This window comes from Pseudophryne corroboree, chromosome 1, assembly GCF_028390025.1.
Source record: "Pseudophryne corroboree isolate aPseCor3 chromosome 1, aPseCor3.hap2, whole genome shotgun sequence".
Classification (NCBI taxonomy): Eukaryota; Metazoa; Chordata; class Amphibia; order Anura; family Myobatrachidae; genus Pseudophryne; species Pseudophryne corroboree.
The window spans coordinates 557928068-557954839 of NC_086444.1; the positions used below are offsets into that span (position 1 = coordinate 557928068).

At 46.0% G+C, this 26772-nt stretch overlaps 1 protein-coding gene across 5 annotated transcripts in view; it reads right to left on the minus strand.

Annotated features, from left to right (window-relative positions):
- ZNF462 (zinc finger protein 462) overlaps window positions 1-26772 on the minus strand; it is a 384254-nt gene that overhangs the window by 116598 nt on the left and 240884 nt on the right. For 3 of the 5 annotated variants that reach the window (XM_063914139.1, XM_063914138.1, XM_063914140.1), the window contains exon 2: window positions 3778-3872. The gene's annotated coding sequence lies outside the window, so the exon portion shown is untranslated. Of the gene's footprint in view, window positions 1-141; window positions 1144-3777; window positions 3873-26772 lie in introns of those variants that run through there. The other 2 variants (XM_063914141.1, XM_063914137.1) reach the window with 2 other exon arrangements.

The following is a 26772-nucleotide window of genomic DNA, read 5'->3' on the forward strand; positions in this document are numbered from 1 at the left end:
GCTTCCCACCCCTGTACTGTAACGCCAAAGCCACCCCAACCCGCTGATCTGACACACTAGTATCCTCTTGGTAGGCTGATATTAAACAGGCAGCAAACAATAGCAATTACACAGGGAGATGACTTCAATGCAAGAACTTACAGGGCGCTCTGGACGTGGCTGCTCCAGCTCCTGGCGTTGTGTCTATGATGTGTGTGGGGAGATGGTGGCTTTCGGCTTGGAGTTCTTTCTTGACTCTCGTGTTGCCAGTCTCAGCAATGGAGGATTGCCATCTCCTTCCCTGTATTTCCTCCTCCTCTCTCTCCTTCACTTGCTGCTGCTGCTGCTCTGCAGCTGCAGATGACCTGAAAGATCCGTCTTTCTCTCACTGAGTGAATGTGTGTGCATGTGTCTCTGCCTCTCTCTGAATAATGAGCAACCAGAAGGGAGAGCGAGAGAAGACAATCTCAACCACACAAAACGTTAGAGCACCAGGGGGTGCACAAAGTCTATCTAACAGCAAGGAGCATGTAGACATGTCTCCTAGCTGTGGAAGGCATGCTAGACATTTTCAGCAGAGCAGTGCCTTCATTAGCTGAGATGAAAGGACAAAGCTTGGGGGGATGGGTGGAGGATAAAAACTTTTTTTTCTGCTTGTCTGTGAAGTGCTTAGAATGCAGGAGTCATCTGCACCATAGAGAAAAAAAATGCTTTGAGATGTAATGGACTGAGTAGAAGAAACGTGGGGTGGGGCTTCATTTGCTGCTGTAATATGACCTACAGCAGATAGCAACCTCTTCTACACACAGTCCAGGCTTGTGCTCTGAAATAAGAGCTGGAAGTATCTTGATTACTGCAGCTTGTTGTGAAAGTATCTAGTGCAAAGGCTTGTTGTATGGTTGGGGAACAGAGAAGCTGTAGTTTAGGTGAAAGTGTGTGTGTGAGAAAGAAGACGTTCTGTGTTCCTTAGCTGAGGCATTACAGTGTCAGGCTAAATTTTCATAAAGTACTCATTAGGTTTTCTTTTTTACTCCAGAAGGTTGATGCTATTATTATGTGAAGTATAACATCATTTTAAAGATTATCTTGAAGTATGTACATGCTACGAACTGTAAATGCAACACTTATCTATATGAGTATAGCAATATATAATTAATATAAGAATATTTGAATCATTCTCAATGCCTTTCTCACTTGATTCCTTTGATCACAAACCATTGCATATGGTGCTTATGGTACATTTGTATTGAATATGTAATATGCAGCCTAAATTAGAAGGGTACATAGCAATATTGTGCTCATCAGTTATGGAGGAACCAATTCATCCAAGAAATCAATCTTTTTCTAGGATTTTCTTTTTTGCAGACTCCTACTAGAAACTTTTGGTTTAGTACTGATTTGTAGCCAATTTAGTAGGTCCCCCCCCCCCCCCCCCCCCCCCTTGAAATGGATGTTGTGGGTCTTGAGGACCAGTTTGAAAACCTCTTAGAATATATGATTTCTTTTGGTCCCTAGTTTTCAGTCTTATTAATAATGGAAATTGTGATGATACTTAGATATAACAACCAAAAATAGCACCTTTTTTTTAAATCATAGCGTACATAACCAATCATTATTTTAACTTCAACAACATTTTGGAAGTTGGTGTTTTAAGGTGGGTACACACTAGGCAATGTGCTCTATGAGCGATGTCGCCTAGTGTTTCCCCTCCTGGGCCGGGGCGGTTGGCGGCAGTGCGTACACACTGAGCAATATGCAAATTATATCGCTCAGTGACGTCACGCACTGGCCGGGCTGTGCATGCAGTTTTTGGACGACAGTCCAAATTGAGCTGCATGCACAGCCGACAGCGAGGGTCGTTAACAACCCCCGGGGCCGTGCATCAGTCGTCAGCGGTGGCATACACGCTTAACGATAAAGTAAATAACCAACGTTTAATTTATCGCTAAGTGTGCACCCACCTTTAGTGTATGTGTGTGTGTGTATATAATATATATATATATATATATATATATATAGCGTCCAGTGTAACTTCCGGCAGTCTCTTAAAAGGTGACAACTTGCTGAGGTGCCTTCCTCATGGAGAAGTAATTCCCATCAGATAATGAAGCAAGGTAAGCAGGCGGCACTCATCAGACTGTACTTTATTGGCTGAAGGCCGACATGTTTCGGAGATAGCTTCTCCGTCCTCAGGGCCAGACACTGAGGACTGGCCCTGAGGACGGAGAAGCTATCTCCGAAACATGTCGGCCTTCAGCCAATAAAGTAACCACGTTTATACAGTCTGATGAGTGCCGCCTGCTTACCTTGCTTCATTATATATATATATATATATATATATATTCGGACTTGCACAAACTTCAAGTCGATTGTAGTTCAAAGGTTAAGGACATCTACTATCAAAGTAAAACTATGATCTTTCTTGAAAGTTTTATATATTTTTATGAATAAGAATGTCTGACGTTAAAGGCAAACGTGTATGTTCATGCCCAGGTGCTTTTTTTTTTCCTAAAAAAATATATGGTTGTTCAGTATATAGATTTTCTAGTTCTATCAATTATGTTATGTCACATTAAGGGGGCGATTCAGTTGTTTTGGGCATCTGTATTTCCCATCTAAACGAGGCTGTTTAGACACCCAAACAATTGTCAGGATTCAGGTCATGCATGTTGTGTCCAAACAGACAGGATTTAGCCACATAAAATAGCTAAACCCGTCTAAAGTCCCGCTTTGGGCATCCAAACTCCCATTTGGATGCCCAAAGCTCCGTGTTGACACACTTTTTTTTTCTCGCACCTTTAGGAGGTTACGAGAAGAAATGTCACCCTTGCAACTACCGGGAGTCTAAACGGGGCAACAATTAAATTGCTCCATTTTGCACCCCCTAGTGGTAGCTGTGGGGAAAAACAATGAATCTGACCAATTTTTTGCTTATTTTCCTTTTTGCAGTAGTGGACACTGCAAATTATTTTTCATAGTTCAGAATTTGCAGATGTAACATACTTTTAGACTATGGAACTACCTCAGTGTAAATGTTTTGACTTTAGAGCTCAGTCCTGCAAACATCTACAGGCTCACATACTGTATTTTTAAGTAATCTATGACCTGCAAACTTTAGAAACAGCTAGTTGGCATGCTGGGAGGGACCCGATCAGATCCCTCACACTAGCACTGTGGAGAAAAGCCCATATGCTTCTATGGGGTAACACCATCAAAAGCTGGTGTTCCCCGGTGTCCAGCAGTTAGTACATTCGGAAAATGCGGTAAATGAGGGGTTTTACTGCATTTTCCATTTAGTACATCCTGCCCAAGATGTATTTGTAACTGTAAGCAAGCTGTTTATTATGAGCATCACTAACTAGCAAGTTTGACCTTAATTTCAGTAATGCAACAAAGTATACTGTTAGAATACAAACTGAGAGTCCCCAGATGTCTCAACTTTTTACAAAACTAATGTCCTGAGTTAACGGTAAGGTGAACAATCCAAGTAAGGTTGGAGTCTAGGTTTTTTTTTCTCTTTATGCTTTTGACCTGTATTATTCTGGTCTTTTGGTAGTCCTGAAAGTTAGTGTAACAATAAGTTATATTGTACAAGGTTTGCAGGTCGTAGATTACTGCCAACTACAGTTTGTTCTTTGGGAGGCTTGGCATCTAGCAGCAGCTTTTGGGCAGACTACCAGATACCTTGTGGTTGCTATGGGAAACCTGACCACTAGGTCTCCTTTATAAGCAGCTTTAGTAGCTGTGGCACCTAGTAATGAGTGTCCTTTATTGGTATTAGTGTCAATGCCTACTTACCTCATAGTAGAAACAATCCAGCGTCTAATGGTGAAGGGCCTGACAATGGGATAAGGTTTTCTGCATTCCGGATATCCAAAGATGAGGACGAGTGTCTAGAAAGGCAAGATACAAAGGTTCAGTTTATCATCATCCTCATCATCTTTGATTACATTAAATTCTACTAAAGAATTATGTACAGTGGGGCAAAAAAGTATTTGGACAGCCACCGATTGTGCAAGTTGACCCACTTAAAAAGATAAGAGACGTCTGTAATTTCCATCATAGGTACACTTCAACTGTGAGAGACAGAATCTGGAAAAAAAAAAAACAGGAAATCACATTTGTATGATTTTTAAACAATTTACTTGTATATTCTTGTGGAAAATAAATATTTGGACACCTACCAAGCAGCAAGATTTCTGTCTCTTAAAGACCTGTTACTTCTTCTTTAAGAAGCTCTTATATCCTCCACTCGTTACCTGTATTAATGGCACCTGTTTGAACTGGTTATCTGTATAAAAGACACATGTACACAACCTCAAACAGTCAAACTGCTACCTCTCCACTATGGCCAAGACCAGAGAGCTGTCTAAGGACACCAGGGACAAAATTGTAGAGCTGCACAAGGCTGGGATGAGCTACTCGACAATAGGCAAGCAGCTTGGTGAGAAGAGATCAACTGTTGGCGCAATTATAAAAAAATGGAAGAAATACAAGATCACTGACAATCTCCCTCGACCTGGGGCTCCATGCAAGATCTCACCTCGTGGGGTATTAATGATCTTGAGAACGGTGAGGAGTCAGCCCAGAACTACACGGGGGGACCTGGTCAATGACCTCGAGAGCTGGGACCACAGTCACAAAGGTTACCATTAGTAACACACTACGTCGTCATGGATTGAAATCCTGCAGCGCCCAAAAGGTCCCCCTGCTTTAGACAGCACATGTCCAGGCCCGTCTAAAGTTTGCCAGTGACCATCTGGATGATCCAGAGGAGGATTGGGAGAATGTAATGTGGTCAGATGAGAGCAAAATCAATCTTTTTTGTATAAACTCCACTCGCCGTGTTTGGAGGGAGAAGAATGATGAATGGCATCCCAAGAACACCATACCCACTGTGAAGCATGGGGGAGGAAACATCATGCTTTGGGGCTGCTTTTCTGCAAAGGGGACAGGACGACTGATCCGTATTAAGGAGAGGATGAATGGGGCCATGTATCATGAGATTTTGGGCAAAAACCTCCTTCCCTCAGTAAGAGCATTGAAGATGGAATGTGGCTGGGTCTTCCAGCATGACAATGACCCCAAACACACCACCCGGGCAACGAAGGAGTGGCTCCGTAAGAAGCATTTCAAGGTCCTGGAATGGCCTAGCCAGTCTCCAGACCTCAACTCAATAGAAAATCTGTGGAGGGAGTTGAAAGTCCGTGTTGCCCGGCAACAGCCCCAAAACATGACAGATCTAGAGAAGATCTGCATCGAAGAGTGGGCCAAAATACCTGCTACAGTGTGTGTAAACCTGGTCAAGAACTACAGGAAATGTTTGACCTCTGTAATTGCCAACCAAGGTTATATTACAAAGTATTGAGTTAAACTTTTTGATTGTCCAAATATTTATTTTCCGCAAGAATATACAAATAAATTGTTTAAAGATCATACAATTTGATTTCCTAGTTTTTTTTTTTTTTTTTTCAGATTCTGTCTCTCACAGTTGAAGTGTACCTATGATGGAAATTACAGACCTCTCTCATCTTTTTAAGTGGGTCAACTTGCACAATCGGTGGCTGTCTAAATACTTTTTTGCCCCACTGTAGGTGTGACATTTTGGTGCGACCTTTATGAATTATGTGGTAACCCCATTGAGTGTGTGTTAATTAGGAACCTGAAATATCAATTAAGGTAAGGGCTACCTCTCTTGCAGCAAATGCTAGCATTAAGAGGGAGGCTCATTTCCCTAAAACAGCTACAATATCTGAGCTGGAAGATACGTGTGAGAGAGAGAGGACAAGAATGGACCTATGTCCCATGTTAACGAGTATCATTTGGAGTTTGGGTCTGCTTAGAATATACATGCTGCAGTGATATTTTTATTATATTATGTAATCTACACTGTCAATTTTTACATCATAAGCTATATTGTATTCTAGGATGATACTTTATTAAAATTTTGAAATAGTTGGCAAACTCCTATCTCAGTGTTTGTTTTACTTGAGTTTTATGGCATGCTCTGTAACTGGGGGTGGGATGTTAGGCCTTGATTGCAGTTATCAGACACACATGGATACTTACCATTCATAAGGAAAGATACTAGGCTGAACAGGGTTGTCTTAGAAGGGTTGTTTTAAAAGGGTTAAGAAAATATTACAATATAGACTTACCCAGGACTTAAGCAGGATGAAAACAGACGGAAACACCCAACCAAAGTTGCAACAAAACAGTCACCCTTCCTTTCATCCTCAATCAAAATCATCTGTGCATTTAAGCATATGTATACATCTTTCCAACTATAATCCTCATGACCTCTAAGAACAGAATGCAACCGATTTTGTATAAAACCAGTTACAGTTGTGCTCATAAGTTTACATACCCTAGCAGAATTTGTGATTTTCTGGCCATTTGTCAGAGAATATGAATGATAACTCACAAACTTTTCTTTCACTCATGGTTAGTGGTTGGGTGAACCATTTATTGTCAAACAACTGTGTTTACTCTTTTTAAATCATAATGACAACAGAAACTACCCAAATGACCCTGATCAAAAGTTTACATACCCTGGAGATTTTGTCCTGATAACATGCACACAAGTTGACACAAACGGGTTTGAATGGCTACTAAAGGTAACCATCCTCACCTGTGATCTGTGTGCTTGTAATCAGTGTGTGTGTATAAAAGGTCAGTGAGTTTCTGGACTCCTGAAGGACCCTTGCATCTTTCATCCAGTGCTGCACTGACGTATCTGGATTCTGAGTCATGGGGAAAGCAAAAGAATTGTCAAAGGATCTGCGGGAAAAGGTAATTGAACTATATAAAATAAGAATTTACTTACCGATAATTCTATTTCTCATAGTCCGTAGTAGATGCTGGGGACTCCGAAAGGACCATGGGGAATAGCGGCTCCGCAGGAGACTGGGCACAAAGTAAAAGCTTTAGGACTAGCTGGTGTGCACTGGCTCCTCCCCCTATGACCCTCCTCCAAGCCTCAGTTAGGATACTGTGCCCGGACGAGCGTACACAATAAGGAAGGATTTTGAATCCCGGGTAAGACTCATACCAGCCACACCAATCACACCGTACAACTTGTGATCTGAACCCAGTTAACAGCATGATAACAGAAGGAGCCTCTGAAAAGATGGCTCACAACAACAATAACCCGATTTTTGTAACAATAACTATGTACAAGTAATGCAGACAATCCGCACTTGGGATGGGCGCCCAGCATCCACTACGGACTATGAGAAATAGAATTATCGGTAAGTAAATTCTTATTTTCTCTAACGTCCTAGTGGATGCTGGGGACTCCGAAAGGACCATGGGGATTATACCAAAGCTCCCAAACGGGCGGGAGAGTGCGGATGACTCTGCAGCACCGAATGAGAGAACTCCAGGTCCTCCTCAGCCAGGGTATCAAATTTGTAGAATTTAGCAAACGTGTTTGCCCCTGACCAAGTAGCTGCTCGGCAAAGTTGTAAAGCCGAGACCCCTCGGGCAGCCGCCCAAGATGAGCCCACTTTCCGTGTGGAATGGGCTTTTACAGATTTTGGCTGTGGCAGGCCTGCCACAGAATGTGCAAGCTGAATTGTACTACAAATCCAACGAGCAATCGTCTGCTTAGAAGCAGGAGCACCCAGCTTGTTGGGTGCATACAGGATAAACAGCGAATCAGATTTTCTGACTCCAGCCGTCCTGGAAACATATATTTTCAGGGCCCTGACTACGTCCAGCAACTTGGAATCCTCCAAGTCCCTAGTAGCCGCAGGCACCACAATAGGCTGGTTTTAAGTGAAATGCTGAAACCACCTTAGGGAGAAATTGAGGACGAGTCCTCAATTCTGCCCTGTCCGTATGAAAAATTAGGTAAGGGCTTTTATAGGATAAAGCCGCCAATTCTGAGACACGCCTGGCTGAAGCCAGGGCTAACAGCATTACCACTTTCCATGTGAGATATTTTAAGTCCACAGTGGTGAGTGGTTCAAACCAATGTGATTTTAGGAATCCCAAAACTACATTGAGATCCCAAGGTGCCACTGGAGGCACAAAAGGAGGCTGTATATGCAGTACTCCCTTAACAAACGTCTGAACTTCAGGAACAGAAGCCAGTTCTTTTTGGAAGAATATTGACAGGGCCGAAATTTGAACCTTAATGGACCCTAATTTGAGGCCCATAGACAGTCCTGTTTGCAGGAAATGCAGGAAACGACCCAGTTGAAATTCCTCTGTAGGGGCCTTCCTGGCCTCGCACCACGCAACATATTTACGCCAAATACGGTGATAATGTTGTATGGTTACATCCTTCCTGGCTTTGATCAGGGTAGGGATGACTTCATCCGGAATGCCTTTTTCCTTCAGGATCCGGCGTTCAACCGCCATGCCGTCAAACGCAGCCGCGGTAAGTCTTGGAACAGACATGGTCCCTGCTGGAGCAGGTCCTTTCTTAGAGGTAGAGGCCACGGGTCTTCCGTGAGCATCTCTTGAATTTCCGGGTACCAAGTCCTTCTTGGCCAATCTGGAGCCACGAGTATAGTCTTTACTCCTCTCCTTCTTATGATTCTCAGTACTTTTGGTATGAGAGGAAGAGGAGGGAACACATACACTGACTGGTACACCCACGGTGTTACCAGAGCGTCCACAGCTATTGCCTGAGGGTCCCTTGACCTGGCGCAATATCTGTCCAGTTTTTTGTTGAGGCGGGACGCCATCATGTCCACCTTTGGTTTTTCCCAACGGTTCACAATCATGTGGAAGACTTCTGGGTGAAGTCCCCACTCCCCCGGGTGAAGATCGTGTCTGCTGAGGAAGTCTGCTTCCCAGTTGTCCACTCCCGGAATGAACACTGCTGACAGTGCTATCACATGATTCTCCGCCCAGCGAAGAATCCTTGCCACTTCCATCATTGCCCTCCTGCTTCTTGTGCCGCCCTGTCTGTTTACGTGGGCGACTGCCGTGATGTTGTCCGACTGGATCAACACCGGCTGACCCTGAAGCAGAGGTCTTGCCTGACTTAGGGCATTGTAAATGGCCCTTAGTTCCAGGATATTTATGTGAAGTGACGTTTCCATGCTTGACCACAAGCCCTGGAAATTTCTTCCCTGTGTGACTGCTCCCCAGCCTCTCAGGCTGGCATCCGTGGTCACCAGGACCCAATCCTGAATGCCGAATCTGCGGCCCTCTAGGAGATGAGCACTCTGTAACCACCACAGAAGAGACACCCTTGTCCTTGGAGATAGGGTTATCCGCTGATGCATTTGAAGATGCGATCCGGACCATTTGTCCAGCAGATCCCACTGAAAAGTTCTTGCGTGGAATCTGCCGAATGGAATCGCTTCGTAAGAAGCCACCATCTTTCCCAGGACCCTTGTGCATTGATGTACTGACACTTGGCCTGGTCTTAGGAGGTTCCTGACTAGGTCGGATAACTCCTTGGCTTTCTCCTCCGGGAGAAACACCTTTTTCTGTACTGTGTCCAGAATCATCCCTAGGAACAGCAGACATGTCGTCGGAATCAGCTGCGATTTTGGAATATTTAGAATCCATCCGTGCTGTCGTAGTACTACTTGAGATAGTGCTACTCCGACCTCTAACTGTTCTCTGGACCTTGCCCTTATCAGGAGATCGTCCAAGTAAGGGATAATTAAGACGCCTTTTCTTCGAAGAAGAATCATCATTTCGGCCATTACCTTGGTAAAGACCCGGGGTGCCGTGGACAATCCAAACGGCAGCGTCTGAAACTGATAGTGACAGTTCTGTACCACAAACCTGAGGTACCCTTGGTGAGAAGGGCAAATTGGGACATGGAGGTAAGCATCCTTGATGTCCAGAGACACCATATAGTCCCCTTCTTCCAGGTTCGCTATCACTGCTCTGAGTGACTCCATCTTGAACTTGAACCTTTTTATGTAAGTGTTCAAGGATTTCAGATTTAAAATGGGTCTCACCGAGCCGTCCGGCTTCGGTACCACAAACAGCGTGGAATAATACCCCTTTCCCTGTTGTAGGAGGGGTACCTTGATTATCACCTGCTGGGAATACAGCTTGTGAATGGCTTCCAATACCGCCTCCCTGTCGGGGGGAGACGTTGGTAAAGCAGACTTCAGGAACCGGCGAGGGGGAGACGTCTCGAATTCCAATTTGTACCCCTGAGATACTACCTGCAGGATCCAGGGGTCCACTTGCGAGTGAGCCCACTGCGCGCTGAAATTCTTGAGACGGGCCCCCACCGTGCCTGAGTCCGCTTGTAAGGCCCCAGCGTCATGCTGAGGACTTGGCAGAAGCGGGGGAGGGCTTCTGTTCGTGGGAAGAGGCTGTCTGCTGCAGTCTTTTTCCCCTTCCTCTGCCCCGGGGCAGATATGAGTGGCCTTTTGCCCGCTTGCCCTTATGGGGACGAAAGGACTGAGCCTGAAAAGACGGTATCTTTTTCTGCTGCGAGGTGACTTGGGGTAAAAAGGTGGATTTTCCAGCCGTTGCCGTGGCCACCAGGTCCGATAGACCGACCCCAAATAACTCCTCCCCTTTATACGGCAATACTTCCATATGCCGTTTGGAATCCGCATCCCCTGACCACTGTCGCGTCCATAATCCTCTTCTGGCAGAAATGGACATCGCACTTACTCTTGATGCCAGAGTGCAAATATCCCTCTGTGCATCTCGCATATATAGAAATGCATCCTTTAAATGCTCTATAGTCAATAATATATTGTCCCTGTCCAGGGTATCAATATTTTCAGTCAGGGAATCCGACCAAGCCACCCCAGCACTGCACATCCAGGCTGAGGCGATTTCTGGTCGCAGTATAATACCAGTATGTGTGTGTATACTTTTAAGGATATTTTCCAGCTTCCTATCAGCTGGTTCCTTGAGGGCGGCCGTATCAGGGGACGGTAACGCCACTTGTTTTGATAAGCGTGTGAGCGCCTTATCTACGCTAGGGGGTGTTTCCCAACGCGCCCTAACCTCTGGCGGGAAAGGGTATAATGCCAATAATTTTTTAGAAATTAGCAGTTTTTTATCGGGGGAAACCCACGCTTCATCACACACCTCATTTAATTCATCTGATTCAGGAAAAACTACGGGTAGTTTTTTCACACCCCACATAATACCCTTTTTTGTGGTACTTGTAGTATCAGAAATGTTCAAAACCTCCTTCATTGCCGTGATCATGTAACGTGTGGCCCTACTGGAAAATACGTTTGTTTCCTCACCGTCGACACTGGAGTCAGTGTCCGTGTCAGTGTCTGTATCGACCTGAGGTAACGGGCGTTTTATAGCCCCTGACGGTGTTTGAGACGCCTGTACAGGTATTAACTGATTTGCCGGCTGTCTCATGTCGTCAACAGTCTTTTGTAAAGTGCCGACACTATCACGTAATTCTTTCCATAAGACCATCCAGTCAGGTGTCGACTCCCTAGGGGGTGACATCACTAACACAGGCAATTGCTCCGCCTCCACACCATTTTCCTCCTCATACATGTCGACACAGTGTACCGACACACAGCACACACACAGGGAATGCTCTGATAGAGGACAGGACCCCACTAGCCCTTTGGGGAGACAGAGGGAGAGTTTGCCAGCACACACCAGAGCGCTATATATATACAGGGATAACCTTATATAAGTGTTTCTCTGACGTCCTAGTGGATGCTGGGAACTCCGTAAGGACCATGCTGGGAACTCCGTAAGGACCATGGGGAATAGCGGCTCCGCAGGAGACTGGGCACAAAAAGTAAAAGCTTTAGACTAGCTGGTGTGCACTGGCTCCTCCCCCTATGACCCTCCTCCAAGCCTCAGTTAGATTTTTGTGCCCGAACGAGAAGGGTGCAAGCTAGGTGGCTCTCCTGAGCTGCTTAGAAGTAAAAGTTTAAATAGGTTTTTTATTTTCAGTGAGTCCTGCTGGCAACAGGCTCACTGCATCGTGGGACTAAGGGGAGAAGAAGCGAACTCACCTGACTGCAGAGTGGATTGGGCCTCTTGGCTACTGGACATTAGCTCCAGAGGGACGATCACAGGTTCAGCCTGGATGGGTCCCGGAGCCGCGCCGCCGGCCCACTTACAGAGCCAGAAGAGCGAAGAGGTCCGGAGAAAGCGGCGGCAGAAGACGTTCCTGTCTTCAAATAAGGTAGCGCACAGCACTGCAGCTGTGCGCCATTGCTCTCAGCACACTTCACACTCCGGTCACTGAGGGTGCAGGGCGCTGGGGGGGAGCGCCCTGAGACGCAATAAAAATGATATAAAAACCTTATATGGCTAAAAAAAATGCATCACATATAGCTCCTGGGCTATATGGATGCATTTATCCCCTGCCAGTTTCCTGAAAAAAGCGGGAGAAAAGGCCGCCGTGAAGGGGGCGGAGCCTTTCTCCTCAGCACACAAGCGCCATTTTCTTTCACAGCTCCGCTGGAAGGACGGCTCCCTGACTCTCCCCTGCAGTCCTGCACTACAGAAACAGGGTAAAACAGAGAGGGGGGCACTATTGGCAGCTAATATATAAATACAGCAGCTATAACAGGGAGTAACACTTATATAAGGTTATCCCTGTATATATATAGCGCTCTGGTGTGTGCTGGCAAACTCTCCCTCTGTCTCCCCAAAGGGCTAGTGGGGTCCTGTCCTCTATCAGAGCATTCCCTGTGTGTGTGCTGGGTGTCGGTACGATTGTGTCGACATGTATGAGGAGGAAAATGATGTGGAAGCAGAGCAATTGCCTGTGTTAGTGATGTCACCCCCTAGGGAGTCGACACCTGACTGGATGGTAGTAATTAAAGAATTACGTGACAATGTCAGCACTTTGCAAAAAACTGTTGACGACATGAGACAGCCGACAAATCAATTAGTGCCTGTTCAGGCGTCTCAGACACCGTCAGGGGCGCTAAAACGCCCGTTACCTCAGATGGTCGACACAGACCCTGACACGGATACTGAATCCAGTGTCGACGGTGACGAGACAAACGTAATGTCCAGTAGGGCCACACGTTACATGATCACGGCAATGAAGGAGGCATTGAACATTTCTGACACTACAAGTACCACAAAAAAGGGTATTATGTGGGGTGTGAAAAAACTACCAGTGGTTTTTCCTGAGTCAGATGAATTAAATGAGGTGTGTGATAAAGCGTGGGTTTCCCCCGATAAAAAACTGCTGATTTCTAATAAATTATTGGCACTATACCCTTTCCCGCCAGAGGTTAGGGCACGTTGGGAAACACCCCCTAGGGTAGATAAGGCGCTCACACGCTTATCAAAACAAGTGGCGTTACCGTCTCCTGATACGGCCGCTCTCAAGGAACCAGCTGATAGAAGGCTGGAAAATATCTTAAAAGGTATATACACACATACCGGTGTTATACTGCGACCAGCGATCGCCTCAGCCTGGATGTGCAGCGCTGGAGTGGCTTGGTCGGATTCCCTGACTGAAAATATTGATACCCTGGATAGGGACAGTATATTATTAACTATAGAGCATTTGAAGGATGCATTACTATATATGCGAGATGCACAGAGGGATATTTGCACCCTGGCATCTAGAGTAAGTGCGATGTCCATTTCTGCCAGAAGAACGTTATGGACGCGACAGTGGTCAGGTGATGCGGATTCCAAACGACATATGGAAGTATTGCCGTATAAAGGGGAGGAGTTATTTGGGGTCGGTCTATCGGACCTGGTGGCCACAGCAACGGCTGGAAAATCCACCTTTTTACCCCAGGTCACCTCTCAGCAGAAAAAGACACCGTCTTTTTAAACCCAGTCCTTTCGTCCCTATAAGGGCAAGAGGGAAAAAGGCCGCTCGTTCCTGCCCCGGGGCAGAGGAAGGGGAAAAAGACTGCACCATGCAGCCTCTTCCCAGGAGCAGAAGCCCTCCCCCGCTTCTGCCAAGTCCTCAGCATGACGCTGGGGCTCTGCAAGCAGACTCGGGCACGGTGGGGGGCCGTCTCAAGAATTTCAGCGCGCAGTGGGCTCACTCGCAAGTGGACCCCTGGATCCTGCAGGTAGTATCACAGGGGTACAAATTGGAATTCGAGACGTCTCCCCCTCGCCGGTTCCTGAAGTCTGCTCTACCAACCTCTCCCTCCGACAGGGAGGCAGTATTGGAAGCTATTCACAAGCTGTATTCCCAGCAGGTGATAATCAAGGTACCCCTCCTACAACAGGGAAAGGGGTATTATTCCACGCTGTTTGTGGTACCGAAGCCGGACGGCTCGGTGAGACCAATTTAAATCTAAAATCTTTGAACACTTACATAAAAAGGTTCAAATTCAAGATGGAGTCACTCAGAGCAGTGATAGCGAACCTGGAAGAAGGGGACTATATGGTATCTCTAGACATCAAGGATGCTTATCTCCATGTCCCAATCTACCCTTCTCACCAAGGGTACCTCAGGTTTGTGATACAAAACTGTCATTATCAGTTTCAGACGCTGCCGTTTGGATTGTCCACGGCACCACGGGTCTTTACCAAGGTAATGGCCGAAATGATGATTCTTCTTCGAAGAAAAGGCGTATTAATTATCCCTTACTTGGACGATCTCCTGATAAGGGCAAGGTCCAGGGAACAGTTAGAGGTCGGAGTAGCACTATCTCAGGTAGTGCTACGTCAGCACGGGTGGATTCTAAATATCCCAAAATCACAGCTGATTCCAACAACACGTCTACTGTTCCTAGGGATGATTCTGGACACAGTCCAGAAAAAGGTGTTTCTCCCGGAGGAGAAGGCCAGGGAGTTATCCGAACTAGTCAGGAACCTCCTAAAACCAGGACAAGTGTCAGTGCATCAGTGCACGAGAGTCCTGGGAAAAATGGTGGCTTCTTACGAAGCGATTCCATTCGGAAGATTCCATGCAAGAACTTTTCAGTGGGATCTGCTGGACAAATGGTCCGGATCGCATCTTCAGATGCATCAGCGGATAACCCTATCTCCAAGGACAAGGGTATCTCTCCTGTGGTGGTTACAGAAGGCTCATCTTCTAGAGGGCCGCAGATTCGGCATTCAGGATTGGATGCTGGTAACCACGGATGCCAGCCTGAGAGGCTGGGGAGCAGTCACACAGGGAAGAAATTTCCAGGGCTTGTGGTCAAGCATGGAAACGTCTCTTCACATAAATATCCTAGAGCTAAGGGCCATTTACAATGCCCTAAGTCAAGCAAGGCCTCTGCTTCAGGGTCAACCGGTATTGATCCAGTCGGACAACATCACGGCTGTCGCCCACGTAAACAGACAGGGCGGCACAAGAAGCAGGAGGGCAATGGCAGAAGCTGCAAGGATTCTCCGCTGGGCGGAAAATCATGTGATAGCACTGTCAGCAGTGTTCATTCCGGGAGTGGACAACTGGGAAGCAGACTTCCTCAGCAGACACGACCTCCACCCGGGGGAGTGGGGACTTCATCCAGAAGTTTTCCAAGTGATTGTAAACCGTTGGGAAAAACCAAAGGTGGACATGATGGCATCCCGTCTCAACAAGAAACTGGACAGATATTGCGCCAGGTCAAGGGACCCTCAGGCAATAGCGGTGGACGCTCTGGTAACTCCGTGGGTGTTCCAGTCGGTATATGTGTTCCCTCCTCTTCCTCTCATACCAAAAGTACTGAGAATCATAAGAAGGAGAGGAGTAAGAACGATACTCGTGGCTCCGGATTGGCCAAGAAGAACTTGGTACCCGGAGCTGCAAGAGATGCTCACGGAGGACCCGTGGCCTCTACCTCTAAGGAAGGACCTGCTCCAGCAGGGACCTTGTCTGTTCCAAGACTTACCGCGGCTGCGTTTGACGGCATGGCGGTTGAACGCCGGATCCTGAAGGAAAAAGGCATTCCAGATGAAGTCATCCCTACCCTGATCAAGGCCAGGAAGGATGTAACTGCAAAACATTATCATCGCATTTGGCGAAAATATGTTGCGTGGTGTGAGGCCAAGAAGGCCCCTACGGAGGAATTTCAACTGGGTCGTTTCCTACATTTCCTGCAAGCAGGATTGTCTATGGGCCTAAAATTAGGATCCATTAAGGTTCAAATTTCGGCCCTGTCGATCTTCTTCCAGAAAGAACTGGCTTCAGTGCCTGAAGTTCAGACGTTTGTCAAAGGGGTACTGCATATACAGCCTCCTTTTGTGCCTCCAGTGGCACCTTGGGATCTCAATGTAGTTTTAGGGTTCCTAAAATCACATTGGCTTGAACCACTTGCCACAGTGGATTTGAAATATCTCACATGGAAAGTGGTAATGCTGTTGGCCCTGGCTTCAGCCAGGCGCGTATCAGAATTGGCGGCTTTATCCTATAAAAGCCCTTACCTGATATTTCATTCGGATAGGGCGGAATTGAGGACTTGTCCTCAATTTCTCCCTAAGGTGGTTTCAGCGTTTCACATGAATCAACCTATTGTGGTACCTGTGGCTACTAGGGACTTGGAGGACTCCAAGTTGCTGGACGTAGTCAGGGCCCTGAAAATATATGTTTCCAGGACGGCTGGAGTCAGAAAATCTGACTCGCTGTTATCCTGTATGCACCCAACAAGCTGGGTGCTCCTGCTTCTAAGCAGACGATTGCTCGTTGGATTTGTAGTACAATTCAACTTGCACATTCTGTGGCAGGCCTGCCACAGCCAAAATCTGTAAAAGCCCATTCCACAAGGAAGGTGGGCTCATCTTGGGCGGCTGCCCGAGGGGTCTCGGCTTTACAACTTTGCCGAGCAGCTACTTGGTCAGGGGCAAACACGTTTGCTAAATTCTACAAATTTGATACCCTGGCTGAGGAGGACCTGGAGTTCTCTCATTCGGTGCTGCAGAGTCATCCGCACTCTCCCGCCCGTTTGGGAGCTTTGGTATAATCCCCATGGTCCTTACGGAGTTCCCAGCATCCACTAGGACGTCAGAGAAAATAAGAATTTACTTACCGATAATTCTATTTCTCATAGTCCGTAGTGGATGCTGGGCGCCCATCCCAAGTGCGGATTGTCTGCAATACTTGTATATAGTTATTGTTACAAACAAATCGGGTTGTTTATTGTTGGAAGCCATCTTTTCAGAGGCTCCTACGGTTATCATACTGTTAACTGGGTTCAGATCACGAGTTGTACGGTGTGATTGGTGTGGCTGGTATGAGTCTTACCCGGGATTCAAGATCCTTCCTTATTATGTACGCTCGTCCGGGCACAGTATCTTAACTGAGGCTTGGAGGAGGGTCATAGGGGGAGGAGCCAGTGCACACCAGCTAGTCTAAAGCTTTTACTTTTTGTGCCCAGTCTCCTGCGGAGCCGCTATTCCCCATGGTCCTTACGGAGTTCCCAGCATGGTCCTTACGGAGTTCCCAGCATCCACTACGGACTATGAGAAATAGAATTATCGGTAAGTAAATCCTTATTTTTTCCCTAATATAGCTGCTGTATATATTAATATGCCAATTTAGTGCCCCCCCCTCTCTTGTTTTACCCTGTTTCTGTAGTGCAGGACTGCAGGGGAGAGTCAGGGAGCCTTCCTCCAACGGAGCTGTGAGGAAAAAATGGCGCTTGTGTGCTGAGGAGATAGGCTCCGCCCCCTTCTCGGCGGCCTTTCTCCCGCTTTTTTGTGGAAAACTGGCAGGGGTTAAATACATCCATATAGCCCAGGAGCTATATGTGATGTATTTTTAGCCATTTAAGGTATTTTCATTGCGTCCCAGGGCGTCCCCCCCAGCGCCCTGCAGCCTCAGTGACCGGAGTGTGAAGTGTGCTGAGAGCAATGGCGCACAGCTGCGGTGCTGTGCGCTACCTTATTGAAGACAGTACGTCTTATGCCGGCGATTTTCCGGACCTCTTCAGTCTTCTGGCTCTGTAAGGGGGCCGGCGGTGCGGCTCCGGGACCCATCCATGGCTGGGCCTGTGATCGTCCCTCTGGAGCTAATGTCCAGTAGCCTAAGAAGCCCAATCCACTCTGCATGCAGGTGAGTTCGCTTCTTCTCCCCTTAGTCCCTCGATGCAGTGAGCCTGTTGCCAGCAGGTCTCACTGAAAATAAAAAAACCTATTTAAACTTTTACTCTAAGCAGCTCAGGAGAGCCACCTAGATTGCACCCTTCTCGTTCGGGCACAAAATCTTAACTGAGGCTTGGAGGAGGGTCATAGGGGGAGGAGCCAGTGCACACCAGCTAGTCCTAAAGCTTTTACTTTGTGCCCAGTCTCCTGCGGAGCCGCTATTCCCCATGGTCCTTAGAGAAAACAGGAAAGGGATATAAAAAGATATCCAAGCAATTGAGAATGCCAATCAGCAGTGTTCAAACTCTAATTAAGAAGTGGAAAATGAGGGATGCTGTGGAAACCAAATCACGGTCAGGTAGACCAACAAAAATTTCAGCCACAACTGCCAGGAAAATTGTTCGGGATGCAAAGAAAAATCCACAAATAACTTCAGCTGAAATACAGGACTCTCTGAAAAAAAGTGGTGTGGTTGTTTCAAGATGCACAATTAGGAGGCATTTGAAGAAAAATGGGCTGCATGGTCGAGTCGCCAGAAGAAAGCCATTACTACGCTAATGCCACAAAGCATCCCGCTTACAATACTCCAAACAACACAGAGACAAGCCTCAAAACTTCTGGAACAAAGTCATTTGGAGTGATGAGACCAAAATTGAACTTTTTGGCCACAACCATAAACGTTACATTTGGAGAGGAGTCAACAAGGCCTATGATGAAAGGTACACCATTCCTACTGTGAAACACGGAGGTGGATTGCTGATGTTTTGGGGATGTGTGAGCTACAAAGGCACTGGAAACTTGGTCAAAATTGATGGCAAGATGAATGCAGCATGTTATCAGAAAATACTGGAGGAAAATTTGCACTCATCAGCCCGGAAGCTGCGCATGGGACGTACCTGACGTTCCAACATGACAATGATCCAAAACACAAGGCCAAGTCGACCTGTCATTGGCTACAGCAGAATAAAGTGAAGGTTCTGGAGTGGCCATCTCAGTCTCCTGACCTCAATATCATTGAGCCACTCTGGGGAGATCTCAAACGTGCAGTTCATGCAAGACAGCCCAAGAATTTACAGGAACTGGAGGCTTTTTGCCAAGAAGAATGGGCAGCTTTACCATCTGAGAAAATAAAGAGCCTCATCCACAACTACCACAAAAGACTTCAAGCTGTCATTGATGTTAAAGGGGTCAATACACGGTATTAAGAACTGGGGTATGTAAACTTTTGATCAGGGTCATTTGGGTAGTTTCTGTTGTCATTATGATTTAAAAAGAGTAAACACAGTTGTTTGACAATAAATGGCTTCACCCAACCACTAACCATGAGTGAAAGAAAAGTTTGTGAGTTATCATTCATATTCTCTGACAAATGGCCAGAAAATCATAAATTCTGCTAGGGTATGTAAACTTATGAGCACAACTGTATATTGTGATTTGCATGTGAATGCACATACCTGTTTGTCATTTTGCTGTGTCATGCTCAGTTAACATACAGCGGACCAACACCAGTAAATAGGCACCTGAACTTTTAACTCTAATAAGTGAAACCTTACACTCTCAGTCTATATAACTCTGGTTTAATCCCAAACAAACTTTGTAACACAATTGATTTTTGCCATTGCTCTTCATGGAATATTCATAAAGGCCATTGCATCATTTAGTCTCCCAGCAACTCACCCCTCTTTACATGTTGCCCCCTCAATTATTCACTCCCCTCTTATTAATGCTCATGCACTTTTTACTTCCCTATACTCATTGACAATAACATCTACAACCTCTCACCATAAAAAAACTTTCACAAACCTCTGACACTCACATTTATCTCTCTTCTGTTTCTGATAGCTGGTGACATTTCACCAAATCCAGGACCCAATCACTTGCATCACTCACATTCACCTGATTCACATCACATTCACCTGATTCACAGCAACATAAAAATCCAGCTAACCTCATAAATATGACATATCTTCCATCACCGTGCCCATCACTCAAATGTGCCTTATGGAATGCATGCTCTGTTTGTAACAAATTAACATCCATCCATCCATGACCTCTTCATATCTAACAACTTCAGTCTGCTGGCTATAACAAAAACCTCGCTCACACAATCAGACACAGCCTCCCCTGCAGCACTGTTAGATGGTGGTCTCCACTTTACACACACCTCCAGGCCTGGTAACCATAAAGTAGGAGGAGGAGTTGGACTATTACTTTCCCAATCATTCGCATACACTGTTCTACCACAGGTTCCATCACTCACATTTACATAATTTGAAGTACATTCCATCAGGGGTTACTCTCCTTTCTCTCTGTGTGTTGCAGCTATCTATCGCCCACCTGGGCATCCCAAACAATTTCTGGGAGATTTTTCTGCCTGGCTCCCTCACTTCCTATCCTCTGACATCTCTACCATCATCATGGGTGATTTCAATATTGCTATTGATTGTCTAAAATCTGCTTCTCACGCCTCCAAACTACTCTCTCTAACCTCCTCTCTCGGCCTCTCCCAGTGGACTGACTCCTACTCATCAGGAGGGCCACTGCCTTGATCTAGTATTCACCAGACTATGCTCCGTTTCTGAACTCAGTAACACTCCTTTCCCCCTCTCAGATCACAACCTTATCACCTGCATGCTCTCCTCTGTCAATTCAAACTCTGTGTTGCTGAAGTCCTCCAATCCTCCTCAAACCCGCAGAAATATTAACACAATTAATCTTCAAGAACTTTCCACCTCACTCCAAAAACTGCTTTCACCTATTTCTGCATTCACCTCTCCTGAGATGGCTGTATCACACCTGAACGAGACTCTAGAACTAGCCCTTGATGAAGGGGCTCTAGCTATCCATCACACTACACGTAGGCCTAGATGTCAACCATGGCACTCTAAATTAACAAGACAACTACAAAAACTCACACGTAAACTTGAACATCAGTGACGTAAGTCTCGTATTTCAAGTGACTTCCTCACATATAAGATTGTCTACCACTCTTCTAGAAATGCCCTGGACACTTCCAAACAAACATATTTCCAAACTCTTATCTCTGCTCAAGCCTTTAACCCCAAACAACTCTTTAATACATTTAAATCACTTCTGAATCCTCCCTCACCTACCCCACCAGCCACTATCAATATACAAGATCTTGCTTCCTACTTCAAGGAGAAGATTGATAAGATCTGAGATGAAATGGTATGCTCTTCGGCAGCCAGTGACCTGCTCAATTCTTTACCTGAACCCTCTGGCACTCTCTCTTCATTTGATCCCACAAATGAAGATGAAGTGTCATCACACTTCTCATCCTGCTTCTCTACTACCTCTCCTCTAGATCCTTTACCCTCACAAATAAGTAAAGCTCTGTCTCTGGTGCTCATCCCTACCTTAACTAACATCTGTAATCTCTCTCTCTCTACTGGTATTTTTCCTTCACTCTTCAAGCATGCAGTGATTTCTCCCATTTTGAAAAAACAAAATACTGACCCTAATTCTCTCTCAAACCACCCCCATATCTCTCAGCTCCCGTGTCTCTCTAAGCTACTTGAGAGACTTGCCTACACTCGACTCACACACTTTCTAAACTCACACAATTTATTGGACCCACTTCAGTCAGGCTTCCATTCCCAACACTCCACAGAGACAGTACTGACTAAAGTGGTTAATGATTTGGTCATTACGAAGTCTAAAGGTCATTACTCACTACCTATTCTTCTAGATCTATCTGCTGCCTTTGACACTGTTGACCACTCTCTTCTCATACAAACACTACAATCCCTAGTTCTTAAAGACACAGTCCTTTCTTGGTTCCTATCCTACTTATTTAATCGCTCCTTCAGTGTTCGCTTCTCTGAATCTACCTCCTCTTCGCTACCTCTTTCAGTTGGAGTACCGCAAGGCTTAATCTTGGGTCCTCTGCCTTTCCCTATCTGTACCTCATCTCTTGGTAAACTAATCAGCTCTTTTGGATTGTAGTATCACCTGTATGCAGATGATACTCAAATCCCCTGATTTGTCCCTATCTGTACTGGGCCGTGTCACTGAATGCCTATCTGCCATTTCATCTTGGATGACATCTCGCCATCTCAAACTTAATATTTCAAAGACAGAGTTAATTATATTTCAACCTGATATCTCTATCATTGTTGAAAACTCAACAATCTACCCTACCCCACAAGCTTGCTGCCTAGGTGTCATCCTTGACACTGATCTGTCCTTTGTTCCTCACATTCAATCTGTCTCAAAATCATGTTACATGCATCTAAAAACATATCCAAAATATGACCATACCTTACACAAGACACTGCTAAAACTGTAATCCATGCTCTCATTATCTCCCGCATTGATTATTGCAATAGTCTCCTAACTGGTCTTCCTAAAACAAGACTCTCACCACTACAATCCATTCTGAATGCAGCTGCGAGGCTAATCTTCCTCGCTAGACGTTCATCGTCTGTAGATCCACTCTGTCAGTCCCTCCATTGGTTACCTGTATTCTACCATATTCAATATAAATTACTTTTACTCACACACAAGGCCATTAACCAAACTGCACCAACGTACATCACTTCGCTTATCTCAAAATATCTCCCAACCTGACCTCTTCGCTCTTCACAAGATCTGCGTCTCTCATACACACTCGTTACTCGCTCCCACTCACGATTACAGGACTTTCATCTGGCTGCACCCACTCTGTGGAATGCCCTACCACATACAACAAGACTCTCCTCTAGTCTCCAAACCTTCAAGCATTCCCTGAAAACTCACCTCTTCAGGCAAGCGTATCAAATTCCAGAACTGCCCACATAAGTTTCATAAACCTTCCTATCAAATTGCATCCACTCTGCACAGTCCACACATATCCTCACATGTCTTCTCATCCTTCCTCTCGACCCCGGTTCATCACCCTAGGTCTTCAGGACACAGCCCTTACATGGTTCTCATCCTACCTATCTATTCGCTCATTCAGCGTTCACTTCTCTGCTTCTACCTCTTCTTCTCTACCTCTATCAGTTGGAGTACCACAAGGATCAATCTTAGGTCCTTTGGTTTTCTCAATCTATACCTCATCTCTTGGTAAACTAATCAGCTCCTTTGGATTTCAATATAATTTTGTACGCTGATGATACTCAAATCTATCTATCCTCCCCAGATTTATTACCATCTGTATAGGTTTGTGTCACTGAATGCCTGTCTGCCATTTCATCTTGGATGTCATCTCGACACCTCAAACTCAACATTTCTCATACGTCCTAGAGGATGCTGGGGTCCACTTCAGTACCATGGGGTATAGACAGTTCCGCAGGAGCCATGGGCATTTTAATACTTTTTCAGAGTGTGAACTGGCTCCTCCCTCTATGCCCCTCCTCCAGACCTCAGTTTAGAAAATGTACCCAGGCAGACTGGATGCACTCCGGGAGAGTTCTACTGGGTTTCTCTGAAAAGACTTAAGTTAGGTTTTTTATTTTCAGGGAGAACTGCTGGCAACAGTCTCACTGCTTCGTGGGACTTAGGGGGCAGAAGTAGGAACCAACTTCCTGAATAGTTTCATGGCTCTGCTTCTGGCTGACTGGACACCATTAGCTCCTGAAGGGAACTGAACGCTAGCCGTGCCTAGATGCTCACTCCCACAGCATGCCATCACCCCCCTCACAGAGCCAGAAGTCAGAAGACAGGTGAGTGTTGGAAGACAGATCTTCAATCAAGAAAGTGATGGCTAAAGGCACCGTGCGGCTGGCGGGAGCGCAGCGCGCCATGTTGCCCACACATACACAGGCACTGCAGGGTGCAGGACGCGGGGGGGGGGGGTGCCCTGGGCAGCATGAAACCTAGTAAAACTGGCAAATGAAGGGGCATAAGATGCTGAGGCACAATCCTACCCCCGCCAGTATAAAAAATTACCTCATAAATGCTGAGGAGAAATGCACCATTACGGGGGCGGGGCTTCCTCCTCAGTCAGCCAGCACACTGCTCAACACCATTTTCTCTCCTTCCAGGCTGCAGAGAAGAACGCTGGTCCTCCTCCACTACTGAACCAAGTATCAGGGTGCGAAACAGGGGGGGCACAGTGAAATTTGGTGCTATATATTGTGTGATTACCATTATAAAAGCGCTGCATGTCAGTAGGCATTTTGTGTTTCACAGACAATTTATTACTGGCGCTGGGTTGTGAACTGGCAAATCCTATCTGTGTCCTTCTGACAGAGTTTACTGTGGGTCTGTCCCCTATAAGTCCCGGAGTGTCTGTGGTGTGGTTGTGCACGTGTGTGACATGTCTGAGGCAGGGAGCTCTTCCCCTGAGGGAGCTATTTTAGGGACACAGAGTTGTAATTTGGTGGCGCTGCCGGCATACCACGAGCCTGAATGGGTGAAAGAATTACGTGATAGTGTGAATCATATCAGTAAGAGATTAGATACGTCTGAGTCTCATGCAGAGAGCTGGAGAAAATCAGTGGAAGATGTGATTTTTTTCATAGTTCTGCCTTTTCATCCGCAGGCGACCCCTCTGGGTCACATAAGAGACCATTTGCACAAATAGTACATACTGATACCGACACGGATTCTGATTCCTGTGTCGACGATAGTGATTCCAGGGGGATAGATCCTAAATTGGAAAAAAGCATTCAACACATGATTGTTGCTATAAAGGAAGTTTTGGAAGTTACGGAAGCCCCTCCTGTACCTCAAGAGAAGGCTTATTTTTATAAAGAAAGAAAAAGTAATGTAACTTTCCCTCCTTCTCATAAGCTTAATATTCTATTTGAGGGAGTTTGGGTAAACCCTGAAAAGAAATGTCAGATTCCCAAAAGGATTCAGGTTGCTTCTCCTTTCCCGGCAGAGCACAGGAAAAGATGGGAGTCACCCCCCGTATTAGACAGTGCCCTGTCAAGGTTAACTAAAAAGGTGATTCTCCCTTCACGTGGGATGGCTTCACTGAAGGAGCCGGCAGACCGCAAGTTGGAGACTACGTTAAAATCTATTTATGTGGCCAATGGTACACTGCTCAGGCCCACCATTGCTTGCGCGTGGGTGAGTAGGGCTATCGGAAAATGGTCAGATAACTTGTCATCGGAAATTGACTCGATAGATAGAGACGAGATACTCCTAATGTTAGGTCATATCAAAGACGCTGCTGCATACATGCTAGAAGCCATGAAAGATATTGGATTCTTGGGTTCAAAAGCCGCTACCATGGCAGTATCAGCTCGGAGGGCGTTGTGGATTTGCCAGTGGAATGCTGATGCAGATTCCAAAAGAAATATGGAGGCTCTCCCGTATAAAGGTGAGGCCTTGTTTGGAGATGCGCTGGATGCGTTAGTCTCTGCGGCTACCGCAGGTAAGTCGACATTCTTGCCTTATGATCCTGCACAGCACTCTCACATGCACTCCTTTCTGCCCAACAAATACAAAAAGGACAAAGGTTGCCCCTTCTTTGCAGGTAGAGGAAGGGGAAGAGGAAAGAAATTTGCAGCGTCTCCAGGATCGCAGGAGCAGAAATCAACCCCTGCTTCTGCTAAATCTGCAGCATGACGCTGGGGCTCCCTTGCGGGAGTCTGCTCGGGTGGGAGCAAGTCTGAAACTTTTCAGTAAGATCTGGCTTCAATCTGGCCTGGACCCATGGGTCTTGCAAATAGTGTCCCATGGATACAAACTGGAGTTTCAAGACGTCCCCCCATGCCAATTTTTCAAATCAACCTTGCCAGCTTCTCTTCCAGACAGAGAAGTAGTAACAGCTGCAATTCAAAAATTATGTCAGTAACTATCAAGTCATTGTCCTGGTATCCTTGTCACAGCAAGGAGAAGGTTTTTATTCAAGCCTTTTCGTAGTTCCGAAGCCGGATGGCTCGGTCAGACCAATTTTAAACCTGAAAAATCTGAATCTCTACCTCAAAAGCTTCAAGTTCAAGATGGAATCTCTGAGGGCAGTGATTTCCAGTCTGGAGGAAGGGGACGTCATGGTGTCAGTAGACATAAAAGATGCTTACTTGCATGTTCCCATTTATCCTCCTCACCAAGCTTATCTGAGATTCGCAGTACAGGATTGCCATTACCAGTTCCAGACATTGCCGTTCGGGCTCTCCACGGCACCGAGGGTATTCACCAAGGTGATGGCAGAGATGATGGTCCTCCTTCGACAACAAGGAGTCAATATAATTCCTTACCTGGACGATCTCCTGGTAAAAGCGGGATCCAGGGAACGGTTGGTGCAGAACATTGCACTCTCCCTGTCAGTACTCCAACAACACAGTTGGATTAGGAATTTTCCAAAGTCACAATTGGAAACGACGACAAGATTGTCCTTTCTGGGGATGATACTGGACACAGAAGTACAGAGAGTATTTCTTCCAGTAGAAAAGGCTCTGGAAATCCAGAGAATGGTAAAACAGATTTTGAAACCAACAAGAGTGTCAATACATCAATGCATTCGGTTGTTGGGGAAAATGGTGGCGGCCTACGAGGCCATACAGTTTGGCCGATTCCATGCCAGAGTATTCCAGTGGGACCTGTTGGACAAGTGGTCCGGATCCCACCTACACATGCAACGGAAGATAATCCTGTCCTCCAAAGCCAGGATTTCGCTCCTGTGGTGGCTACACAGTTCTCACCTACTAGAGGGACAAGTCTCCGAGGCTGGGGAGCAGTCACACAGGGGGAAAGCTTCCAAGGAAAATGGTCAAGTCAGGAAACCTGCCTTCACATAAACGTTCTGGAATTGAGAGCCATTTACAACGGCCTTCTACAAGCGGTACATCTTCTTCAAGATCAACCCATGCAGATTCAGTCAGACAATGTAACAGCAATCGCATATATGAACCGTCAAGGCGGAACGAAAAGCAGAGCGGCAATGGCATAGGTGACAAAGATCCTCCTCTGGGCAGA